This window comes from Pongo pygmaeus, chromosome 19 (genome assembly GCF_028885625.2).
Source record: "Pongo pygmaeus isolate AG05252 chromosome 19, NHGRI_mPonPyg2-v2.0_pri, whole genome shotgun sequence".
In the NCBI taxonomy this organism is placed as follows: domain Eukaryota; kingdom Metazoa; phylum Chordata; class Mammalia; order Primates; family Hominidae; genus Pongo; species Pongo pygmaeus.
The window spans coordinates 5,458,724-5,472,386 of record NC_072392.2 but is presented as its reverse complement, the minus strand read 5'-3'; the positions used below and the strand labels follow the sequence as shown (position 1 = coordinate 5,472,386).

General features: G+C 45.7%; 1 protein-coding gene across 1 annotated transcript in view; it reads left to right on the top strand.

Annotated features, from left to right (window-relative positions):
- Positions 1-6,033: 6,033 nt before the first annotated feature.
- The window catches only part of NLRP1 (NLR family pyrin domain containing 1), a 103,221-nt gene continuing 95,591 nt past the window's right edge, over positions 6,034-13,663 (top strand). Inside the window, exon 1 of the mRNA XM_054459483.2 lies at positions 6,034-6,125. The gene's annotated coding sequence lies outside the window, so the exon portion shown is untranslated. The remainder of the gene's footprint in view (positions 6,126-13,663) is intronic.

Sequence of the window (13,663 nt, the reverse complement as noted above, 5' to 3'; positions counted from 1 at the left end):
TGCATACATATATAAATGCATATATAACAAATAAAAATATTACTATTTCTCTGGGAAGGTTTTCTCTCTTGGTGTACGCCACAGAATGGTCGTAGGTTCTGGAGGGAGTGAGATCAGAGGTTCAAGCCTTAGCTCTGCCATTTACTAGCCTCAATTTGCTCAACTGCAAAATGAGAACAGTATGACTTCTTTGTAGGATTAATGAGAATGTATGCAAGGCATCTGCACATATCAGAGGTCTAATAATTGAAAGTTGTTATTATTGTAATCATTACTTCTTCCCCCAAAACTTACTCCCTCATCTTACTCCCTCTCCTTAACATGTTCGTTTATACTTTTACTCCTTAGAAAGGGAGCAGTATCTTCTTTTAACTGTGAATGGCATCCCCCATCATTTGTGTTTAAAGGAGTTTCTCAAGGCAGCTGGTATGTAGGTGGGGAATTTCCCAGAAACTGTGAGGTCCCGGGACAGGGAAGCCACATCCACAACTCAGTCTTGCATTAATCAGAATCCAACCAGGAAAGAGAAACCACCAGATTGTTTAAGGCAGAGGGACTCGAATGCAAGGAATTAGTTACATGATTGATGAAAAAGCTCAGAAGCCCAGCAGGACAGTGAGGCAACCAGATGTTAGCAACAGCAGGAAGCCACTACCATCTTCAGGCCACAGGACAGAGAAAGAAGCCCAGGAGAGGCCCAGGGTCACCCTGAAGAAGCTGCAACTATAAAGGAGGTATAGCAGCTACTGGAGACTCCACCCAAAGCAGACAAGGAGGGGGAAATATCCTGGTTTCTCCCTTCTTCCCACTATCTCCGTCTTCCACCAGAGCCTCCCACTGGCTGCTATTGACAGAAGGCTGGGAATGCTGCCTGCAGAAGTCACCCCCCCTTCCATACAGAGCAGGGCACAGAAAGCTAGGGGATAGATCTGACAGCGAACAGACCCAGAACCCATACAGACTTCTAAATCTTTCATTCATTTCTTGGTTAGCCGAAGTCATCAGGTGTCTATACTAGGCCTGGGATGAGAAGGGAGAATGAATCCCTGCCTCAAAGAGCAAATGTAAAACCAGACATAGCATGCACTGCAGAACTTCTCCCCAGGGAAAATGCCCTCATTCAACACCTCTGTTTTTAGTACTCAAACTTCACAGAACATCAAGTATCTCAGTACAATATTTGTGGTTGATATTTGCATAAGAAAAAATATTTGTCCCAAAAATTCAATACCAAATTTGTAACAAAACACTCTACAGGACAGCTAACTATACCAGCCTCCTATATTGTCTTCCCACCTCGCCGTTCTCCTCCTCCCTAATCAATCTTTTCAAAACTCAGATTTGATCATTTACTTCCTCCCTAAAATGATTTGATTGTTTTGAGGAAAAATAGTAAAATTTCCCAACACAGCCCTGGACAGATGGCCATTGCCATACCTCCCATCTCCCTCTGGGCTGCACTCCCCTGGAGAGCATTCCAGCCACACCAGCTGCCTCTCGTTCTGTGAACTTATTGTTTCTCTCACTTTCTGTCTTTGCTTTCACCAAGTCCACTCCTCTTCTCCTAGATCCCAGCTGAGAAGTCTTCCTTGCCTCCCTGACTAGGTTCCATCTCCCATTACAGGTTTTCATGGCACTGTGTACCTCTCCTTTACAGCAATTTTCTCCATTGCAATTTGGTATTTGCCTGTGTTAATGTCTACCTCCTAGATAGTAAGCTCCCTCAGGCAAGGAACTGTTTCTGTTTTTCTTGTCATTGCACTTTCAGCACCAAGTATGGTGTCTGCATCATGACAGGCGTTTAGTAAATATCTGTTGTGTGAATGAATAGATGGCTAGATGGACAGATAGGAGGGCAGATGGATAAATAGGTAGATGAGTAGATGAATAGATAGATGAGTGGCAGGTGTGTAGATGCATCGGTAGGTGGGTGCATGGATATAGATAGGTGGAGGATAGATAGATGGGTAAAGGGCAGATACAGGGGTATGTGGGTGTATGGACAGGTGGATGTGTGGAAGTATGGGTAATGCAAGGGTGGATAGGTGGGTGAAGAGTGGATATTTGGGTAGGTGAGTGGATGGATAGGTAGGTGAGTAAATAGGTAAGTAGAGGGTGATGAATAGATGGGTAGGTGGGTGGATGGATGGATATGTGAGTGGATGAATGGGTAGGTGGGTGGATGAAGGGGTAGGTGGGTAGATGGAATAGGAAGGTGAGTGGAGGATGGATAGATGGGTAAGTGGGTAGATGGACAGATATATGAGTAGACGGATGGATATGTGGGTGGATAGATGGGTAGGTGGGTGGATGGATAGATATGTGAATACATGGATGGATATGTGGGTAGATGGATAGGTGGGTGGATGGATGGACAGATAGGTAAGTAGAGAGTGATGGATAGATGGATAGGTGGGTGGATGGATGGATATGTGGGTGGATGGATGGGTAGATGGGTAGATGGGATAGGTAGGTGAGTGGAGGATGGATAGATGGGTAAGTGGACAGATATGTGAATAGATGGATGAGTATGTGGATAGCTGGATGGGTGGGTGGGTGGATGGATAGATAGGTAAGTAGAGAGTGATGGATAGATGGGTAGGTAGGTGGATGGATAGATATGTGAATAGATGAATGGATATGTGATTGGATGGATGGGTATGTGGGTGGATGGTTGGGTAGGTGGGTGGATGGTTGAGTGGAGAGAAGAAAGTGGATGAAGGTGACATGATAGCTCCCACATGTGAGTGTTAGAAGGATGTCTCACTCACTGGACAAGCTCTGGGGATGAGGCTTCTTTAGAATCTGTTCTCTATCAGTGCCTGGTGCCCAGGAAATGGACACTTTCTCTCATTTTTGCCCCACCTAAACTTTTCCCAGCATCTGAAGGAGACACTTGTTCTTGTGGATACTGAGGATGTTGACGCTGGTTTAGCAGGAGTGTGGTCTCTGCTCGAGCTATTGAGGGGAGTCTGTAGTCACCTCCTCCAACTGCAAGCCATTTTGATCAGCGATATGGGTTCCAACCCCTGGGAATCCCTTTTTCCTCTTGCTTCTTGCTTTACATAGGCACAAACAGACTAAGGTGGTTTCTTCTTCCTCCATAGATCCAAGAAGTGAATTTGGGGAATGTGAAGGTCAGTTTCATGTGTCAACTTGGCTAGGGCACAGACCCCAGTTATTCCATCAACACTAATCTAGATGTTGCTATGAGGGTATTTTGTAGATATAATTAACATTTATAATCAGTTGACTTTAAGTAAAGTACAGTATCCTGGATACTCTGGGAGAAACTGATTCAATCAGGCAAAAGCTGTAAGAGCAGAACTGATGCTTCCCTGAAGAAGAAGAAATACTACCTGTGGACAGAAGCTTCTGCTCTGCCTGAGCATTCCAGCTACCCTTCCCGATGGCCAGCCTAGCCCCCATCCCCCAAAATGCATAAACCAATTCCATAGAAGCACACATATACACATACATATACATATGACATATGTATCTACATATACATATACACATGCACATCTGTATGCCTGTGAATCCTGATGTTTTCTGTCTCTCTGTTGGAATCTGACTGATACAGGGGAGGAAGAGGAGAGGCAGCAGCTGGGTCCTAGAATAGATGCTAGAAGCAGAACCAGTTGTGTGGGAGCTTCCTCAGATGAGGTTGTGGGAAACCTTGACATAGAAGCAGTGAACACTCTCTTCTTTTATGATATGAGAATACCCATAATGTGGGTGACTAGCCCCATCCCATCAGCCCCCACATATGGCCTGAGGTGTTGTGCAGATGTCAGGGATCACTCTCAGAGGCTCAGGACTCCTTAGCATGACTTGTTCTACACAGTCAAAAAACACCAAGGGCCTTTGCACCATGGCAGGGCTGGACCTTCCCTCTAGAACACTCTGGGCCTTCCTGACCCTTAGTTTCTCCTCTCCCGGCCAGCGGGGGATTGAAGTTCAAACTCACTTGTAATATTGGGTCACCAGTCTTCAGGACAGTCAACTCTTTCCCCAGACTATGCCCTTTCTGGCAGAAACCTTATCTTCTCTCTTCTCAGCAGAGCAAGACCAGAGCTGAGCACCAAGCATGGTCTGGAAACCCCAGCTGGCGTAGCAAGTTCAGCCCTGGTTTTGCAGAAGATGTCCTGTGGTTACTGCCTTGGGGCTGCTCGCAATCAGTTGAGGAGACAGATGATAAATACAGGAGGACTATGCCATGTGGTCAGGGAGATGCCAGGGGAAGCTCCGGGGTCAAGGGAGCCCAGGATAAGGGGAAATGCTGACTTCCTAGAATAGTTAGAGGCAGCTCCTCAGGCTTAAGCTGGGTCTTGAAGGATGAGTAAGACTGTATCTAGGGACTTTTTTATTGTTTTGAGAACTTATTCTGGACCTCACATTTGTCTAAGTTCTTTAAAAGAGCTATCTTATTTGCTCTTCACGACCACCCTAATAGGGAGCTTCCATTATATCTTTTCCACCAGTGAAGAAACTGAGATGCAGAGGGAGAAGTTAAATAATTTGCCCTGAATCACATAGCGGTTGAATAAAGGTACCAGGATGTAGAACCGAGGTGGCCCGGTTTTGTTTGTCATTTGTTGTTTGTGTGTGTGTTTTGAGACAGGGTTTTGCTCTTGTCACCCAGGCTGGGGTGCAGTTGTATGATCATGGCTCACTGCAGCCTCCACCTTCCAGACTCAGATGATTCTCCCACCTCAGCCTCCTGAGTAGCTGGAACTACAGGTGCACACCACCACACCCAGCTAATTTTTGTATTTTTTGTAGAGACAGTGTTTTACTACATTGCCCAGTCTGGTCTCAAACTCCTGGCCTCAAATGATCTGCCCACCTCAACCCCCCAAGTGTTGGGGTTACAGGTGTGAGCCACTGCACCCTGCCTGGTCCAGTTTTAAGATCTTGTTCTTCACCAGCACCCTACACCACCTAGACAGGAGAAGTGGTACCCCATGTAAAGAGGACATGATTGCATCAGCACCATGTGAACCCATAGTAAAGCTGGACTCAAAGTCTGCCCTTTCCCAAAACTAGATTTTGAAAATTTGACTGATGCACTTGCTTCTACTAAAGCCAGGAACGTGAAATTATAATAAATTCTGGTCTGGATAAAAATAAAATATTTAAACTTAAAATAACGTTGTGAGTGTTGATACGTCTACTTTTCTGTTTTGCAATACTTAAATTAACCCTTTAAAAATACATAAAAACACACTCGTAGGGATGTTCCTTTTCCCCTTGCCTCAGGCTCCAAATAACACTCTGCACAGCACTGTCAGAGCCTGTCTTTACATTAAATTCTGATATTACGTTAGTTGTGGGTTTTTGGCGCTCATTTTGATTTTTTTTAATATTGATTTAAAATCTTGATTATAAGTTTTTGACACCTGCGGCAAGGGCCTCCTTTGTTTGCCCCAGACCTGAGGCAAAGAGCTATGATAGCCCCCTGCACTAGCTGGAGTCAGGAGAGGACGTGGGAAAATCACATGAAAGGGCCCTGATGAGGAGGCTTTGGGCCAAGGCACAGGAGACTTTCTAGGCCATGATGAGGAGCTTAGATTTATCCTGTGGGCAATGGGGAGCCATTGAAGTATTTTAATGAAGAAAGGGGCAGGGTCAGACTTGTGTCTTAGAAAGATCACCGTACCCTGCCTGCTGGACCATCAAGAAGGCTGATGCACGGGTCGGGTGAGAAAGGACAAGGCCTAATCTAGGGCAGGGGCCGTGCAGATGAAGTTCGGGGTCATGGGGTGGGTGGCATCGTCAGAGCCCCTAGGCTGAGCAGCAGGAAGCTGAGTCTGGGACGACTCTGGAAACCACCCTGAAAATGTTCGATTCTGTGTCCCCACTTAAATTTCACCTTGAAATGTAATAATACCCACGTGTCAAGGGCGGGACCAGGTGGAGATAATTGAGTCACTGGGGTTGGTTTTCCCCATACCGTCACATGTCTCGCGATAGTGAGTGAGTTCCCACGAGATCTGATGGTTTTATAAGGGGCTTCCCCGTTGCTCAGCCGCTCGCTCGTCTGCCGCCACTTGAGGGATATGTGTGCTTCTCCTCCTGCCGTGATTGTCAGCTTCCTGAGGCCTCCTCAGCCATGCTGAACTGTAAGTCAATTAAAACTCCTTCATTTATAAATTACCCAGTATCGGGCAGTTCTTTATAGCAGTGTGAGAACAGACTAATACGCACCCGGAGTCTGGGAGCGTGCGCTGCGGCTGCCATCATGGCCGGCGTCATCAGGGAAAGGGGCCAGGAAGGCAGGTGAGTTCACCCACACAGAAAAAAAAAATGCTGCTTCTGCATCCCTTCTTCCCTGTTACCTAGGGTGGGGTTCAGCGAGAAGACTCTGACAGACAACACCTGAAATCAAACGTGCAGTCTTCTAAATTGTGTGGGACCCTCAAAGGAGGGCTGGTTACGAACCAGAGGGCATAAGAGACAAGTAAACAATAGACCCTTCATTTTCGATTTCCCGTCCCTGGCGTCCAGCGACACACTTTTCATTCCCAAGGACTTCGAGGGACCCAAAGTCCTCCCCTGGCTTGCTTTTGTGAAGCCCATGATCTTGCATGGAAACCTAAAAAAAAAAACTTAAAAACAAATGTTCATAGCATCTTTATTTATTATAGGCAAAAACTGGAGACCACCCAAATGTCCATCAATAGGTGAATGGATAAACAAATTGTGGTATATTTATACAATGGAACATGACTCAGCAACAAAATAGTACAAACACCACATGCACAGTGTATGCACACCATGAATGAATCTCAAAAGGCATTATGCTGAGGGAAAGAACTAGATGCAAAAGATATATACTGTATGACCTCATTTATGAACTCAAGGACAGACAAAACTAATCTATGGTGATAGATTTCAGAGCATGGTTACCCGGGGGAGATGGGAGAGGGTGAGACAAAATACTGGCTGAAAGGAGTACGAGGGAGTATCCTGAAGTGATGGAAATATTCCATATATTGATTTGACTGGTAGTCACGCTGGTATATACATACTAAAAATTCATCGACCTGTACACTTAAGATTTGTGCATTTTACTATATATAAATTATGCTTCAATTTAAAAATATATAAAAACAAATAATTTGTAAAAGAGGACGTGATTGATGTGTGTATGTGTGTATAAATCTATGTAATGATGATAAAATGCAAGTTTCGGCTGTAACCTATTGCTATAGATCAACACTGTCCAATAGAATTTTCTTTGGTGATGTAAACTTCTGTATCTGCACTGTCCAGTATAGTAGAAACTAGCCACATGCAGCTATTGAATACTTGAAATAGCACGTGAGTGGCTAATGCAACTGAGGAACTAAATTTGTTGCTTCATTTTAATTAATTTAAATTTACATTTAAATAGCCACAAGTGGCTAATGGCTACCATTTGGGACATTACAGCATAGATTTAGTAAGATGCCAAACGAAGATGTTTAAATTTTCCACTTTGAGCCAAGCGTGAGGACCTTCAGCAGGACCACTCAGGAAGTCTGATATGTTCAGGAATAGGGTGAATACTTTGGAGACAGGAGTTTTTTAGAAGTTCTGTTCCCTAATCATCCTGTTTCTTCTGCAACCAGTGTCCCATTTACCTTACTTTGTCTCTTGATTAATTCAGATTCTCCTCAAATGTTTGGGGATCCTTGGCCATTCATTCATGTTTATAAATGAACTGTTCTGACCAGGAGCTCTCTATCCAAGGGCAGGACTGGCCACTGGTGGCTTCATGCCACATGAATGATCAGAAAGCCAAAATCACACAAAACCTTCCCCCCTCAAATGCCAGAAGGCAGAGGACTTTACTCTCAGACCCCAACTCACACTCACTGCCCAAATTCTTCCCAGACATTTATGGAATTTCTTAAGAAATAATCATTCTGTTTTGTCCTAGGGGTAAATTCTGGACTGTCATCTAGTCTGCATTTTGAGAAAGAGAGTGAGGGTTGTGAAGGTCAACTGTTTTTGTACACATCTTCGATTATTCCTCCTGTTTTCAGCCTCACTCTTTCGTCCTAGGCCATCCTAAAGTACCTATCATCTCTACGTCTGCGGCCTTCTCTGGGCTCCACTAAGCATGTCCCCTTTGCATGCATTCCAAGCTGAGAGTTTCTCCACTCTGCTTTCCAACCAGCATTTCTTCATATACTTCCTCCCTTCTGGAAATATGTTAAAATGTCTCATTCACTGCCCCTCCCCATTGTCTACCTTGTTAGAGGACTATACTATTGTATTCCTTTACTGTCATTTTAGTGGAAGGAGGGAATATAATGTGCTCAGTGCAGCATCTTGAATAGGAAGTCCTCCAGGAATATCTTTATACTCTCATGGACACAGACAGGTCTCCAGTCTCTGCTACCCCTTGAACAAAATTCCCAAGGTCTCCTCATTATCATATGACCTTGAATTGCATTCCTCCTCTGGGGTGGGGTAGAGGGAATAGGATCTGTAAGACCAGCGTGGAGCAGAAGGGATGAGCAGCACAGCTCAGTATTAGAAAGGATGGGAACTTCCACTTCCACCCAAGATGAACTAGTAAAAGGACGCCTAAGGACCCATGCCCCAAAACCACTTTAGGGAATAGGCAGTGGTAAGGGGGCCTGAACTCACCCTTGGTTAGATCCCTGAGCAACCTTCCCAAAGGGCTTAGGGAGGGAATAATGTCCTGAGCTCCCAGGAAGCTAGGCACCATGACAGTGAGGTGAAGAATTACAACTGCAAGTAGTGGGAGCCATCCCATGCCCCTGGTAGGCTGAGCACCACCAGGTTAACTGCTAAGGGAGGGAGCAGACTGGCAAAGGCCCAGGAGCTGGCACTTGCCCGTGCTGAGTGGGAATCTATTTCAGAAGGCGGAACACTGCTTGAAGAACACAACACTATCTAATAGGTGGCTATGTTTGAAAGTAAAGAGCTTGTCATTTTTGACATAGAGAAAAAGGTGGCTGTGCAGCTGGAATATGATTAATTCCCCATCAAGACATGTCTGTACTGATCAAAAGACAACCAGATAGAGAATTGAAGAAAACAACAAAAAGAGCTTGAGGATGATCCACTTAGAGGAAAGGCCTCTGTTGTCCTTTAATACGCACACTCACTGACCTCCTCTTTCAATATTACAGAGTTGCACATGTGTAGAATTAATCATTTATTGTTTGAATATACAGGTTGAACTCCAGTGCATTCCACGGTCCTTGGGTGGACCTGGAGATGAAGTAGTCCATCATCAAGCAAGGAGGTTGTCAGGTTTTAAAAGCCTTGTACTACGCAGGGGTCATATTCAGAATAGTTAACTGGTGTAGGCATAGGCACTGACGAATCAGAATAAACATTGACCTTAATAACCCACCCAGTCAAACCAATACTGACAGTCAGCCTGCATACATGCACACATAGCCTCTGCAAAGTGGAATGAGCTCTGCTGGGCTGCACTACCTGGCTGCTTGGCCGAGCCTGGAACCTTCAGCCTGTGTTGTTTGCTACTTTACTCTGGATATCTGTATTGGAGGAGCCTCTGGGAAAATTCCCTTTGGAGCCTGGGCTCCCCTTACATCTGCCACTTTCTCCCTTAGTCACATAACTATCCTCAAATTAGCAAGATGCCTGTATGCCTTAAATTAAGAGCAGACTGGTGCAGCATCAGGATGCACCAGTCTAAATTTAGACCCAGTGTTCTGTGGAAATGAAAGAGCATGTTTGGGTTTTAATAATAGAATTTTAAAAGACTGGTAGATCACTTGTGCGTGGGTCACCCAGCTCCTGAACACCTGGGTATTCTCAGTAACAGCTATAACTATACAGTCTGATATATCAGGAGTTGCATTAAGAAACTAGTAACAGAAAATGGCAATAATTTTTTTCTCTCTTATATACAAGAAGCCCTGGGATAAACAGAAGAAAATATTCTGTAGTAAATAGGAGCCAGGATCTTCCATCTTTATGTTCTGTCATCCTTAGAACACGGCTTTCATCCTCAAGGCCACTTCATGATGACTTTTGGGGCTCCAGTCATTATGTCTGAGTTCTAGGCAGAAAGCTAACAGGAGAGAAAAGGCTGGGCGCGGTGGCTCACACCTGTAATCCCAACACTTTGGGAGGCTGAGGTGGGCGGATCACAAGGTCAGGAGATTGAGACCAGCCTGGCTAACATGGTGAAACCCCGTCTCTACTAAAAATGCAAAAAATTGGACGGGCATGGCAGCAGGTGCTTGTAGTCCCAGCTACTTGGGAGGCTGAGGCAGGAGAATTGCTTCAACCCGGGAGGCAGAGCTTGCAGTGAGCAGAGATCGTGCTACTGCACTCCAGCCTGGGTGACAGAGTGAGACTCTGTCTCAAAAAATAAAATAATTAAAATCAAAATTTAAAAAAAAAAAAAAACAGGAGAGAAAAGAGGGGGCAGAAGTCACATACCATTGCCTGCCCTTTGATAAAGTACTTTCTCAGAAGCTCTACCCAGCCACTTCTGCTCCCAACCTGTTGGTCACCTCTAGCTGCAAGAGAAGCTGGAACACTTGGTCCTTTAGTTAGACCCATTGCCACATGAAATAGAATTGGGTCTCTGCTATGAAGAACAAAGAAGAGAATGGATATTAGGGAGGCAACTAGCATTCCTGGCTTCAGCCTGTATAAGAAAGTCCCATGAGTCTCTCTCTCTCTCTGGGGCCATATGAAGAGATAGGAGATGCCTCCCAAAACCTGCCACTGCTGTTGCACCAGCTGAGGCCTCCTGCAAGAATCGGGAGCAACCCTCCCCTGAGCAGACAAGGCTGACCCAGTTGCTCAGGGGCTCACAGGCAGCCAGAATGGAGCCTACCCCGCAGGGACAGTGGGAATCTGTAAGCCTTTCAGCCCGGACCTTCCCTTCTCCTCCTCACTGGGTTGCAGGATATGGCACCAAAGCTTGGAAACCTGAACTGTCCATGAAGAGGTCACCCATACAAGAAAAGAAACTACTGTTCTCAGCACCACTTTCAAAAAAGGAAAATTAGCCTAGAGTCACACTGAGAAGACCTTAAAGAGACCACCTCAACCCAAGGGTGGACGTGGAGGGTCAGTACTAGAAGTCCAGAAAAACAGTCAGCAGGGCTGGGAGTGGTGGTCACCACTTTCCATCTCAGCTGCTTCTCTCAGGATTTCACAAGTCCAGGGAGTGAGGGTAATCCAACTGTATGGGTAACAGCACTGGAAACTCCCCTGGGGAAGTTGGAGAGACGGTGAGGCAGGGGTGGCTTCTGACCTCAAAGAAATTACATCCCAAGGAACTCACGTTGAAACCCAAATCAGAACGTGAGAAACAAGGTTCAAATGCTGACCCTGGGGGAGATGGACTGAGGAGGGAGGTGTCTTTCCAGGTTGGGGGCTCAGAGAAGCCTGATGGGGGCTAAGCTATTTTTCAAGCATAAGGATGATTGGTTGTAGACGATTGGGCAGCATCCTTTGAAAAGTCAGTGTGACATGAGCAAAGCTAGGAGAGGGGACCTTGACAGCTGGGGGCTTTGACTGTGTGCCTCCCTCTTCCTCATGCTTTTCCTTGAGCCCGTGAATTTCCTTACTGCTTCCTAAGGTGGATGGAAGGAAGCACTTCCGTCTGAGGCTAGCACTTCAGGCCCGACTGATTGCTTCAGCAAGCAAGGACCCACTAGTGCTCCTCTACCACAGCCCACACCCACTGCCTAGATTCTGTCTGCACAGCACTGGCACTCAGTGCAATCTTTTGGACAAATTAATGGGTGAACAAATACACAATTGAAAGGGGGCCACCAGAGCAGCTGAACCTGCTCTTTGAGGGATGTTCTCCATGCAGAGAAACACCAATCTACAAAATGGACTTGTTTCAGGTCCACCCAGGACTATGTCTCAAAGGGAAAAGTGACCCGTAAAATATGTTTGTGCAGTAAAACAAATGATCCTAGTGTCAATTATTTAGAAACAAGCCCCTAATGTGAACAATCAGAAGTGAGGAAAAATCGATACACTTCTTCTCATTGTGTAGAAATGGAAAACAAGCTTCATTTTACTCCAGCCCCAGGGAGAAAAGAGCAAATTAATGATTCCTGTCAAGGGCTCCTGTGCTACGTTTCTACCCAGGGCCTGGCTCAGGAAGGTGCCGGATTAATGGGTTAGGAGGGTTCTGATCTCAGGCCCAAAATGCCCAAGTGAATCCAGGGTGCACGCATATGCACACAACACACATAACACACAGAGGTGTACATATGTGTTCTCAAGTGCCTTATGCATGTACACACATGCCTGCACATAGTCATACACATACATAGACACATCTGTCTACACACATACATGAGCAAAGATGACATGTTCACTCACACAGGGGCACGTATGAATATTCACACACGTGTGTGAGTACCTGAACACAGATGGCTATACCACTCACTCACATAGATACTTACCTGTGGGTGTCAGGCATATCATGCTTGCTGAATTCAATTACAGCGCTGTGTGTGTTGTGGCCAACTAATAAAGGAATAGCTGAAGCTTGCAGCCCTCTCAGGAATCTGCTGGCTTCTTCACCCCTATTTCACCACCAAAAGGGCTTCCTCACCCAAGACATGTAGACTTTTATGGAGAGATTTACACTTAGTCATGTTGGGCCGGGCACAGTGGCTCACGCCTGTAATCCCAGCCCTTTGGAAGGCCAAGGCAGGCTGATCACCTGAGGTCAGGAGTTCGAGACCAGCCTGGCCAGTGTGGTGAAACCCCATCTCTACTAAAAATACAGAAGTTAGCCAGGCTTGGTGGCGCATGCCTGTGATCCCAGCTACTCCAGAGGCTGAGGCAGGAGAATCACTTGAACCCGGGAGGTGGAAGCTGTAGTGAGCTGAGATCACGCCACTGCACTCCAGCCTGGGCGACAGAGTGAGACTCTGTCTCAAAAGAAAAGGTCATGTTGTACATACACATAAAGCACACATTTAGGAATACTCGTATTGGTTTCCTGTTGCTATTTATAACCAACTACCACAAACTTCGTGACTTAAATTTGTCATCTTCGAGTTCTGGAGTTCAGAACTCCAAAATGAGACTATGAGGCTAAAATCGCAGTGTCAGCAAGCCTGCGTTCCTTCTGAAAGCTCTAGGGGAGAATTCGTGTCCTTGCCTTTTCCAGCTTCTGAAGGCCGTGTGCATTCTTTGGCTCACGGCCCCTTCCTCTGTCTTCAAGGCCAGCAGCGTAGCAGTTCAAAGGTCTCTCTGATCCTCTCTCTTCTATTTATAACAACCCTTGTGATTACATTGGGCCCACCCAGATCATCCAGGATAATCTCCCTTTCTGAAGGTCAGATGATTAGCAACCTTAATTCCATCTACAACCTTAATTCCTCTTTGTGATTTCCAGGGACTGGGATGGGGACATATTTGCAGGTCCATTATTCTGCCTCCCACACTCACACACATTCACAGTAAAGAGAACAGCAGCGTTTGCAGGATGAGAGGCAGAAAAGCTTGCTGGTGAGAGTATGGGTTTTAGAGTTAGATCCACCACTGAGGGTTTTTTGTTGTTGTTTGTTTGTTTTTTGTTTTTTGTTTTGAGATGGAGTCTGCCCCTGTCGCTCAGGCTGGAGTGCAGTGGTGCCATCTCAGCTCACTGCAACCTCCCCCTCCCAGGTTCAAGCGATTC